The 17621-nt window shown below is 36.7% G+C and overlaps 1 protein-coding gene across 8 annotated transcripts in view; it reads right to left on the bottom strand.

Moving 5' to 3' along the window:
• Nucleotides 1-3469, bottom strand: part of foxp4 (forkhead box P4) — a 130617-nt gene extending 127148 nt beyond the window's left edge. For 2 of the 8 annotated variants that reach the window (XM_082156120.1, XM_082156119.1), the window contains exon 1: nt 2762-3469. The gene's annotated coding sequence lies outside the window, so the exon portion shown is untranslated. The remainder of the gene's footprint in view (nt 1-2761) is intronic. The other 6 variants (XM_082156122.1, XM_082156121.1, XM_082156124.1 and 3 more) reach the window with 4 other exon arrangements.
• Between the last annotated feature and the right edge of the window lie 14152 nt (nt 3470-17621).

Genomic DNA, 17621 nt, shown 5'->3' on the forward strand with positions numbered 1-17621 from the left:
CCGGTTGTTCAAATAAAGTTTCAATCACCAAATGTTCCTAAAATATGCATCAAAAAGCAACATGCCTGAATGTACACCTGGCATCAGGTTAGTCTCAACATCCAAAACAAACACATTCCTGACCTTCTCGCTACCCAGAAAAATACCCACAGTGGGCTGAATACCAGTCTGCCATGCAATCCACACATTCATCAAAAAAATCGCATTTGAAAGACCACTGAAAGTGAGGTTTGTAGTCTGTATAAACATGGAGAACAACATAAAGCAAAATCACTTATCACAGAAAAAGTGATACATCAATAATAACCAGAACCCTACGGTAGTCTGGTGTCCGCCGTTAGAAACAAGAGTGCTAAAACTATCGGCTGAGGTGTAGCTGTTGCCGCCTGCAGCTGCTTGACGGCCATGCAAATAACTAAATTACCCACTTTACTGCCATTTTCATGCCCTCCCTGAACGAAATGCCATATTCTTTGTCAACTTCATGAATTATCCCTTTTCCTCTATAAGCACATAAAATCATTCAATCACTCTATTCATCTAACACACAAGCAGATCAAATGGAAATTGTATTCATCACTTTATGCTTATGTTCATCTACATTTACACGTCACATTTCAATTAGCATGGAATCTATTCATTATAAGAGGCAATATATCAAAGAACAGTCATTGTAGAAGCACAAGTGCAGCAGTGAGACAAAAAAAGTGTTTTAGTAGAAGAAAAATAATTTGTCTGATAAAATAAAATAAATATTATTTTATTAAATTAATCTTTCATAATAAATGTAAATGCCCTTTCATGTGTTTTTAAACGCTGTTAGTAATACTAAACACAAAATAATTAAAAGATTAAACAAAATAAAAAATATCAGAAACACTTTATGACATCAAAGTAAATCATTTATCGTTCTCCTTCAATTTAAAAAAATAAAAAATAAAAATCTTGTGATTTAGTATGCATTTGCATTGTGCTGTAAATGCCAACAGTGAATTAAGTCAACATTCAACCAATACTTTCTATGAGATTTAAATGAATTGTGTCAAAAGCTCCATCAATCAGTCCTTATTAACATGAGATTAACACACACTGACAGGTTATGAGGAGAATGAAGATGATGATGATGATGTGTGTAGGCCATATTATATATATATATATATATATATATATATATATATATATATATATATATATATATATACACATACACACACACACACACACACACACACACACACACACACAAGTACACAAAGAGTCCGAGTTACTAGTGTAGGCTACTTGGTTTAACTCCTGAGCTGTACTTCCCTCTGCAGATTCACTTTTAATGCCCGGGACTCACGTTAAAATTGTTGTTTGTTTTGTTTTAGTTTTGCTGTTGTCTTTGAGAGAAACAAACAGCGCTGATTTGATCACGAAACGAACAAGAAACCATTAAACATATGGTTTAAAAATAAAAATAAAATAAAAAGTTAATGTTGCTCATGCATCTGTGTAAAAATTTATCCCTAAATAAAGACATTACGTTTTTCATCACTGAAGTTAGTCAGCAATCTGTCTATTAATTCGTAAAGGCGATGCACATTTTTTTTTAAAGACCAGTTAAAAATATATATTTTATTACAATATTTTCTTTTTGATGTGAAACTTAACGTTTCATCAATTTTAAAATCTGATTTTGCATGTATACAAACCTTACTCATGAAGCCTATCTCGCGGTAATTGATGCATTTGAAATTATACTCATTTATAGGCCAACGTATAATAATCAATAGCCTACATGCAGTGTAAATCTTACTTTTATATTTCTTTTATTTAATTCCTTTCATTTTTTATATTCCATTGTCTCAGTAACACACCGCTAATAGACCCTAAAACAACTATTAACAAACTTCAATACGTTTAATTTATTTTTGTTTTTACTTTGTTATAACCTAATTTTAAAACGCTAAATTATTACTTCTAAACACTGTTTCTTATAGATATGAAAACGTATGAATCAGAAGGCATGGGATATAAGATCAAATCACTATTTGCTGAGAGCCTGTTAAAAACAATCAGCTACACGGAGAATAAGAAAAACAAATGTGCATTAAGCCGTGGTTTAACTTTTTAGTTTACGGTATCCTAGATATTTCGATGCTGTTTATTAACTTAAATTGTTTACACGGAGAGTTTTGTCTCAAAGACCAATTAATATATGATTTCTACATTTCTGTGGAGAAGCATATGGTCTATCAAGAGAAAACAAACGCATACTAACATTTATTTATTAAAAATGACTTTATCTGATCGATCAAAAATAATATTTTTTTTATTTTGATTTCAGATCTCAGATTTCGGAGCAGGTGATATTTTCAAACTCAGTTGCACGTTCAATAAACTTGTTATATTCTTTTCTACCATCGTGGTTAATTTATTATCTAAAAGCCTTCCAAGTTATCATTTATTTTGTCAAAAATGTCTCTAATTCATAATCATGTATTATTCTCTCGTGGAGAACAACAACACGCGTTCATCTCCGGTTTAAAAGTGTCACGTAAAAAAAAGTTAGATTGTCTAATTCATTGTGATATTAGGATCTTTAGTAAAACATCTAAGAAAATACACTGATATTTCTTCCTATTGATCCGAAGAAGTGTGATAGCGAGTCCGAGCATTCAAATCTGGGATAGGCTATTAAAATCGCATATGAAGCGAGGCGTAAAGTAGAAGAAGAAGAAAGAAAGAAAAAGAAGAAGTAAAAAAAGTGGATATGAACCTGTTAGGATATTGTGAAGAACTCTACTTTCACTCTACGGCTGGACCATGTGGATGTGTCGCTCCAGCTCTCGTGAATGTCCCAGCGATTCCAGAAAGCTTCAGAAGAGCAACGCAAAAAGAAAAAAAAAAATCCTCTTCTATGAGTGATGTCTTCAGACCATTACTTTCAACGACAACTGTCTTTATTAGTCTTCTTTTCCTTTTTTACTGGGGTCCTCTCTCAGACTGGTCACTCAGTAGGGTGATAAGTGGAAACAATAATCGTGCACTAGCTCAAAGGCTGCATGGTCACAGCGCTCCTCAAAGTTCATGAAGAACAAGCACGCGGCTCTTTACGCCTCCTCGTCGCTTCAGGTCTTCCCTCTTTCTCTCTGTTATCACACGGTGAGTTTTCCTAAAGTCCCAATAATGCTTCTCGCTGGAGTTTTTGGCATCTCGTCTGTTCCTCGCTCATTCGCAGAGAAATCAGTGTTGAATTACTCCGCTTGTGTCTTGTGTTGGCGATGTTAGGGGACAGTTTGGTCTACCGTAATACGCCGAGAACAGGCGCGCGCGCACATCTTCTGCGCTGACGGAGCTTGTGGCACAATACAAAAGCTCGCGCGCTCCAGGCGCTGATCTCTTCACCTGCGCGCGCATCGCTGGTTTAGTTTGGCCATTGTGGCAGCCGACGAGCAACAGATGTTAGTCAAAGGACAGACTCACCAAGGGAACCGTTACCTTAGTCCACATATACTCTTCAGGAAATAACAAGTCTGTTCATGCTGCTTGTCATCATTCAATCTGGTTTTGTTGTCAATAAGAGTTATTATATTTTTTTTCAAAAATGTGTTGTTTTAAATATTATTATTTATTTTTTAAGTATATATATCATTATCATTGTTATTGCAGATATAGATAAATAGAAAGATACCATTGTATAGTGCAATAATATAATTTATATGAATATGTATAAGACAAAAAATGATTTGTGTGTTATTGTACTATTATTGAAAAACATCACTCGTGACCGATTTAGGTTGTTGATTTATGAATATCACTCGAACTTTCAATGGATAGTCAAGGCCATGCTTTGTCAGTAATCTGTCATCTTATCAAAGAAGTTTAAATATGATTTATTTTATGGTCAGTGCAAGTGGAAACTTTCTCTCAGCAAAAATGGTTTTTACTTCCACTGGACAATAGGATACGACCCCCATTAGTCAAGACATATTCATTAGAAAAATCAATAACCCAAGATGTAGCCTAAAATGAAGGAAGGCAGCAGGCTCATAGGCTCATAAAACAATGCTGACTTCACTTCTATGTCCTGCCATATAGACCTCAAGTCCTGGCCAAAAAACGCAGCCTTATTGCACTTTAAGACAGTATTTATAGCTTTAGATGTACTGAAAAAAATTTAGTTTGTCAACTTTTTGAAGTTACTACAGCATGTTTAATCATTTATCTGATGAGGAAGTTTGCACACAGATTAAAAAATGAAAACATTTTAGAAGTAAGCAGAATATTGTAAGGTTTCCCCCGTTCATATAGCGCATTGAGTATCTCGAAAAGCGTTATGTAACAAATGAAGGGACAAAAGAAGATTCTAAAATGAATGTGTGCATGTGTGCAATGTTCCCCGTCAGATTAACATGATTAAACACACAAACGCAGATTTTTAAAACTTCTTTTGCCTCATTCACATGATCAAGCACGACAATCAGATACATTGGTAAGACGGACAGAAGGAGATTCGGTCTGCTCACCATCACGGGGTTAAGATTAAACACTCTTGTGGTTTGGCCATCACAGGCTAATGAGGAACTCATGAAAGGATTACACCAAGAACCCATATACTGACTCTCTAACTAACTAAGTTCACCTCTCACAGCACACACACACCTGCAAACAAGATCACGGCTAGTCTAAGAGTTTAGACAAACCCAGAGATGATCAATAAAACAAGGCAGTTTAAACAAACTTGCCGTGTCCTTTCATTAATCATGTTGCATTGCTTATCTTTCGGTACATCATTTGGATGCATTGAGATCTGGAATATATATGGTTTCTAAATAAAATGCCATATTTGCTAATGAGCGTTCACATTTTTTGAGGGACAAAATTAGTCCATTAAAGTTGTACTTCCGTTCACACAGACTAGGTAAGCCAGTTTGATTAGTATTGTTGTGACATGCCATCATATGACCACAAGGAGGGCGAATTCTCACTCGGCTAAAGATCTGGATGTTTGTTACCTCATCAGTCCCAAAGCTGACATCAAAGCTGCGGATCAAGTCCAGAAGTATCACCGTTACGCTCCCTGAGAACCACCCATGCATACTCAGACACTCACATAGAGACAAGTACATTGGATTTAGTTTGTATTTTCATCATTTTTACTAAATAAAGAGTATTGGACTCTGTTTTCTCTCTCCTCTGCTGCAGGAATACCACCAGAGCCCGGGGACATGGAAAACAACACATCTATTTACTGTATGTTATTTGTTTACTCGTTCGTCTGCTTGTTCTTTTCAGACTCTGTTTCTCAATCCCGCCAGGCAATGGGATATTCGGTGATGGTGATGCTATCTGCGTGTGTCTGTTTGCTTGTTTACTTGTTTGTGCTCGCATAATGTCCTTAGGGACCGCAAACAAGACCAACAACACTGGAAAAACTTCACAGTCTATAAGGGCATTGCTGGACTAAAGCAAGGACACTGCAAGAGAAGGGCTATGCAACCCTTCAGACATATTACAGGCGAAGACAAAGGTGAGTGTCTTAGTCACTGTAATCTAATAACATTCTCTTTTATGAATGGAAAAAATAAAAACTCCTCAGCACTTTCATCCAGCACTTTCGATTAACATTAAAGAGCAGGCTTTGTGGTTAATCAGGGGTAATAATTATCAAAGTCGACAGGTAATTAAATTAAACATAATTGGCTACACGAATTGGCTGTTCTACAACATTTTCTCCTCACATAATTAAAGAGAAATATGTCAGTATTCAGAGAGAGAATGACTTAAAAACAATAAAAAAGTGTTTAGTCACACTAGAGTAGTTGATGTTGCTTATAAGGAGTGTTAAAACTGATATAAAGTAGTTAGTATTGCCCAATCTAAAACCCATTTAGTCCGTAAACAGACAACTTTAATGGAATATTCAGGGTTCAACACAAAATATGCTCAGTAGACAGCATTTGTGGCGTTATGTTGATTGAAAAATTATTTTGGCTCATCTCTTGTTTTCTTCCCAAACAAAATAGAGAAAAAAAAGCTAAAATCAAGGTTACAGTATGGCATTTCCAACTAAAGTGAATGGGGACAATTTTTGAGAAATTTCTAAGCATAAAAAGATAAACTTGAATTAATATTTTATATTTTGTGTTACATTGCCATGGCAACAAAGTTATAAAGATTTTCAAGATAAAAAAAAAAGTTTAAGTTAGTGTACTTAAAATCATGTTAACATGCATATTGTTTACGTCTTCTGACTGCACTATTGAAAAAGTGAGTATTTAACATTTACAGATTGGTCCCATTCATGTTCCATTTCAATGTAACCCAGATTTTGCTGCTTCTTCTTTTTTTTTTTTATAATGAAGTTGGAAATCATTTTTGTGGAATCAAAATTATGCCACAAGTGTTGTTGATTGAGTTTTTGATATTCCTTAGTCTTCAATATCAGTTGTTATATTAAAAATAATAAATACAGAGGGGGGAAAGTTTGGGGTTATACTGTATATGCAGGTTTGGTGTATATCACTTGTTAAATGTGCCAATGGCCAATGACAGAGACACTGCAACAGATCTCTCCATCACACACACACACACACACACACACACACACACACACACACACACACTCAAAGGCCACAGGTGACACAGGCCGTCGCCTAAGGATAGAGCAGAAAGTTTAGTGAGTGTGTCTGCGTTTATGTAAACTGTAGGCAATTTGTGGTATTAAGCTCAAAATGCTTTAACTGCCATGTGGGAGTAATGTAGTAAAAAAATTAACACTGTATAACAAACTAAAAATTATTATAGTGTTTACAAACATACCCTAAGGTCCTTCCTGGCAAACGAAATTTATGTAGAACCAACCCTTGAGTTTTCAGGGGAAAACGGGAAGAAAAAAGTCAAAAGAGCTATTTAACAGTATAGAAACTGTCCCTCAGAACAAGACACTATGATGACAGCTGACACTGTTTACGCCACAAGACAGTGGCAGTGTATGCCATACAAATTACATTGTTTGATCGAGGAAGATCATAGACACACCAGCATATTTTCATTAAATCGTCATAAACGTGTTTACAGGCACAGCTGGCTTCAGTTAGAGGGTGTTAAATAACACAGCACGGTATTGTTTACTGCTTCACCGCCGTGTTCTGTCCCTCTTTCTTTTCCAGGTCTTTCCCCTCACACTCGTCTTTTTGTCAACACTGTATTCATCCTCACATAAACCACATTGCCGAGCTGTCTTCGGGGAGCGGTAACTGATCCTAACGGCCCATGTCATGCGAGGAACTTCATCTTGAATAAAGCTGTCAAAAAAAACACACAAAAAAACAGATCAGTCGGGAAGGAAAAAAGGGACTGGGATGAGGCCAGCGTTTAACGAGCTGTTTTAAGGTGCCGCGTTTTTAGACAGAAAAAAAAGGGGTTCAAATCTTGCCTGGGGCCACTTAGGAGGAGCTGACCGACTCGGCGCAGCTGTAGCCCCGCCACAGAGGCTCTGCGAGTGGGCTGAAGTGTCACCTGGCTCCCCTGAGAATAGCGAGGGGTGATGGGAGAAGCAGGGCTGCGGGATTGTGGGAGGGGGAGAGGAGTTTGCGAAGTTTTCATTCACCGAGCGGCTCAGAGGTGGAGCCAGCGGCGGTACACATGAGGAGAGCTGCACATCGTACAAAAGGAGGCGGCTAAAGGGCTCTTGTTGAGGCACACACACACAAACCCTCTGCTCTCTTCCTCGGGTGCGATCTTGTATCAAAGCAAACAAATGACATGCTGTCTCCCCCTCTTTTTTTTCTTTTTTTTTTTTTTGATCCTGCATTCACTAAAATGACACTTCATATCTCAACCGACTGACATTATCAATCTTCAGTATGCCTAAATCTTCCGGCCAAACTTGCAGTTCCCAGAGGAAATCTAGCGGCATTGTCCTTTGTTTGCTGTGAGATCCCACAGGAATCAGCCCTGACTTTTTCAGTGTGTGAGGAGAGCTGTCACGCAGGATGCTGGGTTAGGATAGGCACTGTCAGCTCACTCGTTCGGGAGCTGGAAGACGGCGCAGGCCGTGGCATTTCCACTCTCAATGCTGGATTTAGCTTCAATATAAAATACATCAGAGTTCTGTCTCCCTGCGCCGGTGTGAAAGAGACATCTGGATCTGATATGAGAGACCACAAGGGGAGCATTTATTGTTGGCTTTTACCTATAGATAGTGTTGACATATTTCTTTATTTCATCTTTTTGCAGGAGGAGAGAAAATAATATTTCAGTTTCCACATCTCTGAATGCATCCACAGCATTAACTTAATGAAAGATTTAATTAAACTTTCACTATTAACAACTTACACTATATATTATATTAGTAGCCAAAACTATTAATAAATAACTACAATACCAACAATATTATTAATATTATTAACAAACATCTGCACTATTTATATTTCTATAATTAAACATATTTTTAACTATTTTTCACTATTACTACAAGGCCAAATCTACAAAATTACAAACAAACAATTCATAAATATGATCTAATATCACATGTATTAAATAAATAATATATAATATAATTATTTTTAAAATATAAATGAAACATATAAAACATACAAATAAAACAATACTACTAGACCAAATCTAATAATAAAAATAAATACAAAAAACAACAATAAAATCACATATATAATAATAATTATATATATATATATTATTTATATTTAAAATATAATTCTATAATAAAACATACACTAATAAAACTTTACAAAAACTTTACAAAAACTAATAATACAAATTTATAAACAAACAAACAAACAAAGTGTGTATATGTGTGTGTGTGTGTGTGTGTATATATATATATATACTGTACACATGAACAAATTGAAAAAAAAAGTTACTATAATTATACATGACTGTTATGTCGATGACTGTTAATGCCAAATGAGTTTCCTAACACCTCTATCACTACAGTATCAGGCCCTTAAAATGATGACCACAAAACACACTCCAAACTGACTGTCTGTATTATGAACAATTTGATAGTTTTAGAACAATTGTGTGAATAGTCATCAGTTTGATTTCTGTGATTCAAGAGTGAATCCTTGTTTAAATTTTAATCAAAAGTAAATTATTTTCCCTTTTTTCTTTCCTTTCTCTCCCCATCTGTCTTTTCCTCTCTCTATCTCTATCTCTTCCTTCTGCACAGAATTCATGACCTCTGCAATTCTGCTTGTCCTTGAGACCCATAATGAATATTCAGCAGATTAGAAGACAGACATGAAAGTTAACATTAGCCATACATTTAAAAAATCCCATATTCAGATAATCCGCATATTTGTCAAAATCAAACACAAGAGAAATATAAGAGGACAAATTACATAATGAGAGGATGGGGATATGTCTTGCGGACAGGGAATTAGATAAAGACACATTTGGCTGAGTATGAAGGAAGGAAATGTCCTTGAAGATGGTTAGTGAAATCCTGCCGAATGGACAGAGTTTGCCGTGAACCCCAATAGTATCTGATGGTTCTGGGCAAGTGATGAAGATCTACACAGGTGGCTGTTTTAAATTTATTTTGGTCTAGATCACGTGAGAAAGTAAGTTCATTTGAGTGCCATGTCTTTCACTGTGCACACACACACACACACACACACACACACACACACACACACACACACACACACACACACACACACACACACACATTCAAATGTCTGAATGAAAGCAAACTTCATCTGTAAGTGTGTGTGTGTGATGTGAGGTTGTCTGGCTTTTCACTTACCACCGATGCCAGTACTAACAACCCCAACCCCCCCAAATCCAAAATGCGGAAATGTGCATTATGTTCTCCACACCACTACTTTCATTTCTTCCTGTGTCTCCCCGTCTCTGTATCTCTCTCTCCCTCTTTTTCTCATTTACGACGAGTAAATGAAAAAAAATGAAAGCTTAGGATCTGGCCGACCCGCTCCCTCTGACTGACGCATATTCATTTAAAAATGAGCCACTTATTACCCGTCCAAACTTTTTACAGCCCCACAGTGCACAGTAGAAGACAGCTTTATTCCCACTGAGCCCGAGTGTGGGCCAGAAAGCCTCGCAGCCTTTGATGGTTATATATGTGCACAGGCCGTCGCCTTGGCAGACACTCTCAGAAAGCCCGCCATGATTTGTAATGTTACCTTTATAGCTTTAAACTCCATCAAACAGCCTTGAGACCTTTTATATTGGGCTAATGTAAGGTTCTGACATATCATTAACAAATAAATTAATAAATGCATAGACACATGCACACTTGGAGAAATCAGATTCAAAATACATTTATATGACATGTTAATTTTAGTTTTAATGGATAGAGAGATAGACTCCTATGAAATGAAAAGTGTGAGATAATATTCAAGGGAACTTAAAAAAGAATCAAATTAGCAAACAAAAAGAAAGAAAAGTATAGCCCATATATAGAACTATATCAATTATACATCACCGATCAAAAGTTCAAGACATTCATAATGTTACAAAAGTTTCTATTTCAAATAAATGCAGTGCTTTTGAACTTACAATTGATCAAAGAACCTAAAAAAAAAAAGAAAAACCCATCCTAACACCAAAAACATACACAATACTATCATATTCAAATAGAAAACATTTATTTTAATTTGCTTTTACTGTATTTTTGATGAAATAAATGCAACTTCATTGCCAATAAGTAATATTACTGTTAATAAAATATTATTGACTCAAATCTTTTGATTGGTTGTGTGTGCGCGAATGTGCAAATATATATATTTAATATATATATATATATAATTCTTTATATTGTTCATTTATTTAATGATAAGGAAATATTGATGAAATTTTAACCGTAGGTATTTGAATTCAGGTAATATCACTTTATCACATTTATTTACAACGTTGTAAACTGCACAGTGAAAAAATATTTACAAATATCTCTATCACATTCATAAATCCCATAAGCAGCCATAGGCATGAAGAACAAACACCTCTAACTAAATATCTAATGTTTCTTCACTGAACCAACTGCTTCAAGCTCGAGGACTTGTCCTTTCTCTCTCACACACACACCTGCTCAAATACACAAAGCGACACACATGAACACAAATATGTGATACCACTCTAAAATCTAAGTCCACTTTAGAGTCCCCTCTAGAGGCTGGATCTGAAGGAGCTCACGAGAGAGACAGAAACGAGGACCGTCCTCTGAGTGTGTATGCATGATGCACGTGTCTTTTGTGTATGTAATGATATAAGGCCCTGTGATTGGCTTGAGCGGCAGATTGATTGGTAGATTGATGTTAAGCCTGTCGAGGTGCTGTACATCTGTGCTGACTAATGTGGGCCAAATCAGGCTGATGTAAACCAATTTGATTTGATTGAAAAGCCAATTGATTGAAGCTAGGACAAGTAAGCCATCAGCCAGCGACCAGCAGGGGAAAGAAAACGGACGTGAAAGAGAGGGATTTGATTGATTAGCTGATAGATTGATTAAGTGAGGTAGATGCTAAGCTAAAAGAGCCATCGCCGGCCCCTTTATATGTGTTTAACCCCGCTCCCCACGCTAACCTTTAGTCTGTAAGCCGCTCAGCGGGGTCCATTACATCTAGGTGTGAATAATTCATGCCCTGGACGCTGTAGCGTGGTGGGTAAACACATGTACACATGTTTAGTTAGACAGAGCAATCTACAGGAGGCAAGGCTAGTCCGAAACCTTCATCACAGTCTGTTAAAACTGTAAGAATTCATTTAAAGCGACACCAGAATGAAAATACTGTCATCGTGTGCTCGTCGTTCCAAACCTTTCTTCTGCTAAACAAAAAAGAATGGTTTGGTTTCCATTGACTATTGTACATTTCTCAAAATTTCTCTTCTTTTATGTTCCACAGAAGAAAGAAAGTCATCCAAGTTTGGAACGATATGAGGGTGAGTAAATGATGAAAGCATTTAAATTTTTTGGGGGGTGGACAATCACTTTCAATGGATAGTTCACCCCATTTAATTTTCCCTCTTCCATCAGTTATGAACAACATTTTTTCCAGAAAGATATTTTTGAAGAATCATGTGTTTACAAAACCAGTCTGAATGATTCCTTTTTTGATTCGTTCAACTCACTCAATGAATCAGTTGGAGTTTGTTTCTGACTTGAATCATTCTTATTTTTGTGAACTGAATAATTCATTTAAATATGACGCAAATAATGATTTGCTCATGATTCAAATTGGATAATGCTACTTATCTTATAAACAGTCAGTCATGAACATAGATGAGCTTAGGTGGATGTCAAGATTTTCAGTAAATACAACTCTTACAACTCTAATAATGAATCTTATGATTTTAGAAAACTTGCAAAAGCTGCGTTTTAAAGTTCTATTCCCCATTATTTTTATTGCATGGAAAAGAGCGACAACAACTGTCTTCAGAATTTCTCCTGTTGTTGTGTGCTTACAGAATAAAAAAATCATATGGGTTTGAACAACATGAGGGCGAGTAAATAATGATGAACTACGTGAACTATCCCTTTAGGTGCCCACATGCAGTTTAAACAACACAAAACTCTCACTTTTTGTAATATGGTATGGTTAATATTGAAAGAGAAATCTGAGGCATGGGAATTTTCATCCACACATGCATATAAAAAGAAAATCAAGCTTATTATGTGTTATTATTTTACAGAGCGCAGACTCAGATGCCGTGGCGTCTGGAGGCCGGGATCTGTAGCATGTGTTTTGTGTGTGAACGCTGGCCACTTCTTAACTTGTGTTTGTGTTCGGTTGCTGGGTGCCCAGCTGAAGAGAGGGGGCCTCGGCAACCGTCACCGTCCGCCTACGCCTCATCACGGATGGTTCTTGGTTTTATTCTTCCCCCCTCTTGCAAAGGATTGCGTGTGTTAACGCTGAACATAGAGACGGATCGAGGAGGGGTGGGCACATGAAATGGCAATTAAACCACGATGACCCCCGTCGCCTCCGCAGGTCGCTCGCTGTCACGGTGTCGGCTCAAAAGAAGAGAGGGGATGCAAACAAGCGCACGCCGATGGATATGATACAAAGTGTTTCTCCAACAGCTATAAAACCTGCAAATCTTACAACCTTGAGAGTCAGACAGTGCCATCATACTTTTGTGTACTAACAACAGAATGTATCCAGGGAAGCAGGGCATGTTGGGACGCAAAGGGGCAGTAACAACATCGCAGAATCATCCTTAAATACTGCAACAAGCACTTAGTTTGACAAGCCGCTGACAGAAGCGTACACGACTCGAGCTTAACCCAGTGACAACCTAAACTGAGGTGTGTTCACTCCCTCAGAGTCAGAAGACACTTAAGAGGGGGAAAAAAAAACATTGTGCTAGGTGTGTGATATGAGATGATGCTATTTGTGCACAATAAATGTTTATAGGGATTTATTGCGCTGCTATGACATCCTGGCTGAAAGCTTTCGGTTACTAAACGAGGGAGAATTAACTGTTGCGTTTAGAAGCTTTAAATAGCACTAAGGAGGGAGGGAACGCATGGGCAAGGACTTGCATACGACTGCGTGTCTCATTTAAAGTGCACGTAAAAAATGTGCATATGTGTGCGTGTATCCAACCACAACGATGCAGTATAAGAAGACCTTCAAAATTCTGCACTAATGCCAAAGAATAGGGTATTAATGAATGATCCATGACCTCATTGGCCTCGAGAGAGTTTTTCAAAGTGACTAATGCTCTAGAGCACAATGACAGGCACCGGCACACTGGATGCTTTTGCCATTTATTAAATTATTCCCTCCAATCTGTTTGATGATTTTCATTATTCACACTCAACTGAAATATTAAGGCCTTGAAAAGCCCTTCACTCTACTTCAAAATGCAGGGACGAAATGTCTTAAAAGACTGCAAAAAACGCAGGGAACTAGGAATGCTCAGGTCAAACTCGTCAAAGAATTGAGTTTTTGAATAATTGTTTTTGATGTCCTCACATTTATATATGTGTTAACTGTGTACAATACTGAACCAAATCTAATATATAGGGGGACAAAATGAGCGTCCTCAGATTAACAGACAACTAGGATGCCGATTGTAATAGATTCAGTCAAATTTTCTTTACAAATATACTTTAAAATCACTAAGAACATGAAGAACGCAATAAACTCAAGGTGATTAAATTAGGTCAATTTAAATATTTAACCATGTTTCCAGATGTATGGAAATGTGATGTTTCGTTTTTTTGGAAATTAATATATAATCTCGAAATGAATAATAAAATTCAGTGACAAAATGAGTCCTCAAAACAACAGACAACTAGGATGGTAATTTCAGCAGCATCTTTAAAAATGTACTTAAGTACTAAGGAGAAGAAAGCAATGCTTCATTCTTAAAAACAAACAAACAAACAAACAAACAAACTTAAGGTAATTAAATGGACTAAATATTTTTTTATATATATATATATATATATATATATTTTACCATGTTTCCAAATGTAAGGAAATGTAAGGTTTCGTTTTCAGGAAATCTATTTCAATAATACTGAAAAAATAAGCTAAAATGCAGTGCCACATGAAAGAATGGGTTAAATTTGCGCTAAGCAGCCAGGTGTCTTGGGGCAACGTGCCAATTCAGATCCCCGCTCTGCCAACTTCTTGTTGACAACGTTAATGCCGATCATTTAAATGTGACATGTTCTCAACAAGAGCAAATTGAATTTGTGGCGCACTCAAACAAACGTGCCTTCAGGGGTTGTGAGTCTGCTATTGTGCCTTCCCTCAAGGCAAAAGGGAAAATGAAGCTCCATGACCTCTCGCTTTCTCTGTCTTTCTCTCGCTCTCCCCAGAGGAATAGCAGCATGGATCATCCCAACAGTTGCGCAGATTCTATTTAGCAATCGCTCTGTCTTCCTCCATTGTCTCCGCATTTCCCTCTTTAACAGGGGCTCGGAAAATTTTTCCCTCATGGCGCTGTAAAACATAATCCCCTAAGGCCTCTTTCAGTACAGAAACAAGTCCAGCTGACCCGCGGACAAATAAACAAACAGAATGCTGGGGCGCTGGGCCGGAGCACAGATTCATAAAAGGACTCTGGGATCAGACAGCCAGTATATTTGGCAGGGGAATATTATTATAACCCTGTAAATCAAAATAAACTAGAGCATTTCACCCAACCATGCTTAGCTCCAAATAAGGGTCAGATTTGAACTAATATTACTCATGTAAAAGTCCATAGGGGCTTATAGGAAGCTTAATTATTTGCTGAGAAAACTGTCATGATGCTTGAATGATGCATGACCGTTTTATATAAAAAAAAATAAAAAAAAATTTTTTTTTAATAATAATATGTGCCTTACAATGATTTTAACACAAGCTATGTTCTTACACCATGTCCTAACCAGATTGAACAAGGCTTTTTATTTTATTTTTTACTTAAGTTCTATAAGGGTAAAAAATATACTTCAAATGATGTTTGTTAAAGCATCACAGAATTCATAAAAGTACAAGGTACACTGCAGTTCAAAAGTTTGGTGCTGGAAAATCTTATACTCACTCACCAAGACCGCATTTATTTGAAATATGCAAAAACAGTAATATTGTGAAATATTATTACAATTTAAAAGAACTGTGTTATTTTAATATATTTTAAAATGTAATTTATTTATCTGATGGCAAAGCTGAATTTTCAGCATCATTACTCTAGTCTTCAGTGTCACATGATCCTTCAGAAATCATTCTAATATGCTGATTTTGGTGCTCAAGAAACATTTATTATCATTATAAAATATTGAAAACAGTTGTGCTGCTTAATATTTTAGTGCAAAACGTGATTTTTTTTTCAGGATTCTATGATGAATAGAAAGTTCAGAGAACAACATTTGTTATAAAGATTTTTCTTGTAACATTATAAATGTCTTTACTGTCACTTTTGATCAAATTAATACATAATTGCTGAATAAATAAAAGGAACTTCTTTTCTTTTCTTTTCTTTTTTTTTTTTTTTTTGAATGCGTCATGCTCTATTTTTACATTCAGTGTGACTAGTGTCAGAAGTTAACCACAGCTCATGGTAAAAATGACACTGAAAGTGACACCAAAAATTCTAAACATGTTTAAAATGTGAGGGGAATAATACCACAGTTCAATCCTCTGAAAAACAGTATTTACGGTAATTATAGGTGTGAAAAGGTGTGAAAATAACACAGACTTTGAATGGCTTTTGCTTTTTGTAAAATGGTGGCATCAGCAATATGATAAAAGACACCAATGTTCAATAAACATTCATCATTACAGCAGCCTTTTTAAAACTATTTACTGAGATGTGGTTAAGGCCTATGGTTGGTTTTGAACGAAGGGGATTTAGCCCTTCCTCAGAATGGTAAGAAAGAGTCTGAGAGCCTAATCAGGCCCTCATGCAGAGTCTTTGTGGCCGGTTAGAGCCCGGCTTCCTGTTCTGAGAGGCGAAAGGTGCCTCCGCTATTGATGTAGGGCACTCAGACAAAGAGGGCACGTCAAAAGAATGCAGAAAATTCAAAGGCAGAGTGGTAGATCTCCACTGGTATCAGCCATTCAATAGAACGATGAAGGAAGAAGCCACAAGGAAGCCATTTAAGATACATTTAGAAAGAACGGCTATTGTCAATTAAAGGGTTAGTTCACCCAATAATGAAATTTCTGTCATTAATTACTAACCCTCATGTTGTTCCAAAACCCGCAAGACCTTCGTTCATCTTCAGAACGCAAATGAAGATATTTTTGATGAAATCCGAGAGCTTTCTGTATTCCAGCCCCCCTCACCCACCCCCATAGACTGCAATGTTATTACCACTTTCAAGGCTAAGAAAGGTAGTAAAGACATTGTTACAATAGTCCATGTGACTACACTTGTTCAACCGTAATGTTATGAAGTGACGAGAATACTTTTTATGTGAAATAACAACATTATTCATCACTTTCAACAATTTCTACTGAGCCGGCATTTGAACGTAGAACCTGGAATCACTGCACTGTGTTTACAACGAGAACAGTGTGAGAGATTTACCGGGAAGGGAAGAAATTGTTGAATAAAGTTGTTATTTTAGTTTAGGTTTTTTTTTTGCACAGTCTTTACTACCTTTCTGGGTCTTGAAAGTTGTTAATGGGGGATGAAAGCTCTCAGTTTTCATAAAAAATATCTCCATTTGAGTTCCGAAGATGACGAAGGTCTTATGGGTTTGGAACGACCAACAACTCACAAGTTTCTTTCTGCAGAATTATAGGTATTAGATGTATCTAAATCTAAAATTATCCTTCCCTTAAGACTTGACAAGTTGCAAGCTAACATGATAACTCAAAACCATCGCGCTCCACCACTTCTACCAGCCGAACCTCCGCTCTGAAATCCAGATGATGCCGTTCCAAAGTACCTTTTGTTGCTCTGTGCGCCGATGCCCTCAGAAGTCAAAGTCGATTTCTTTCTTCTGCCAGACAGATACAATCTTGACTAGCCTATTCAGAGGCCACAGGCTGCTCCTCGAAGGCTGGCCTATTATGACGCTATAATATAACCTCTGGCAACATCATCACTGTAGTATCACAGAGGTAATAGGCAGAATTGAATGAAGAGATGGGCCTTTATGCTTTCTCACTCAAACATAATCCTCTTCTCTTTGCCACTTTGAC

Source organism: Leuciscus leuciscus (assembly GCF_965113295.1).
Source record: "Leuciscus leuciscus genome assembly, chromosome: 23".
Classification (NCBI taxonomy): Eukaryota; Metazoa; Chordata; class Actinopteri; order Cypriniformes; family Leuciscidae; genus Leuciscus; species Leuciscus leuciscus.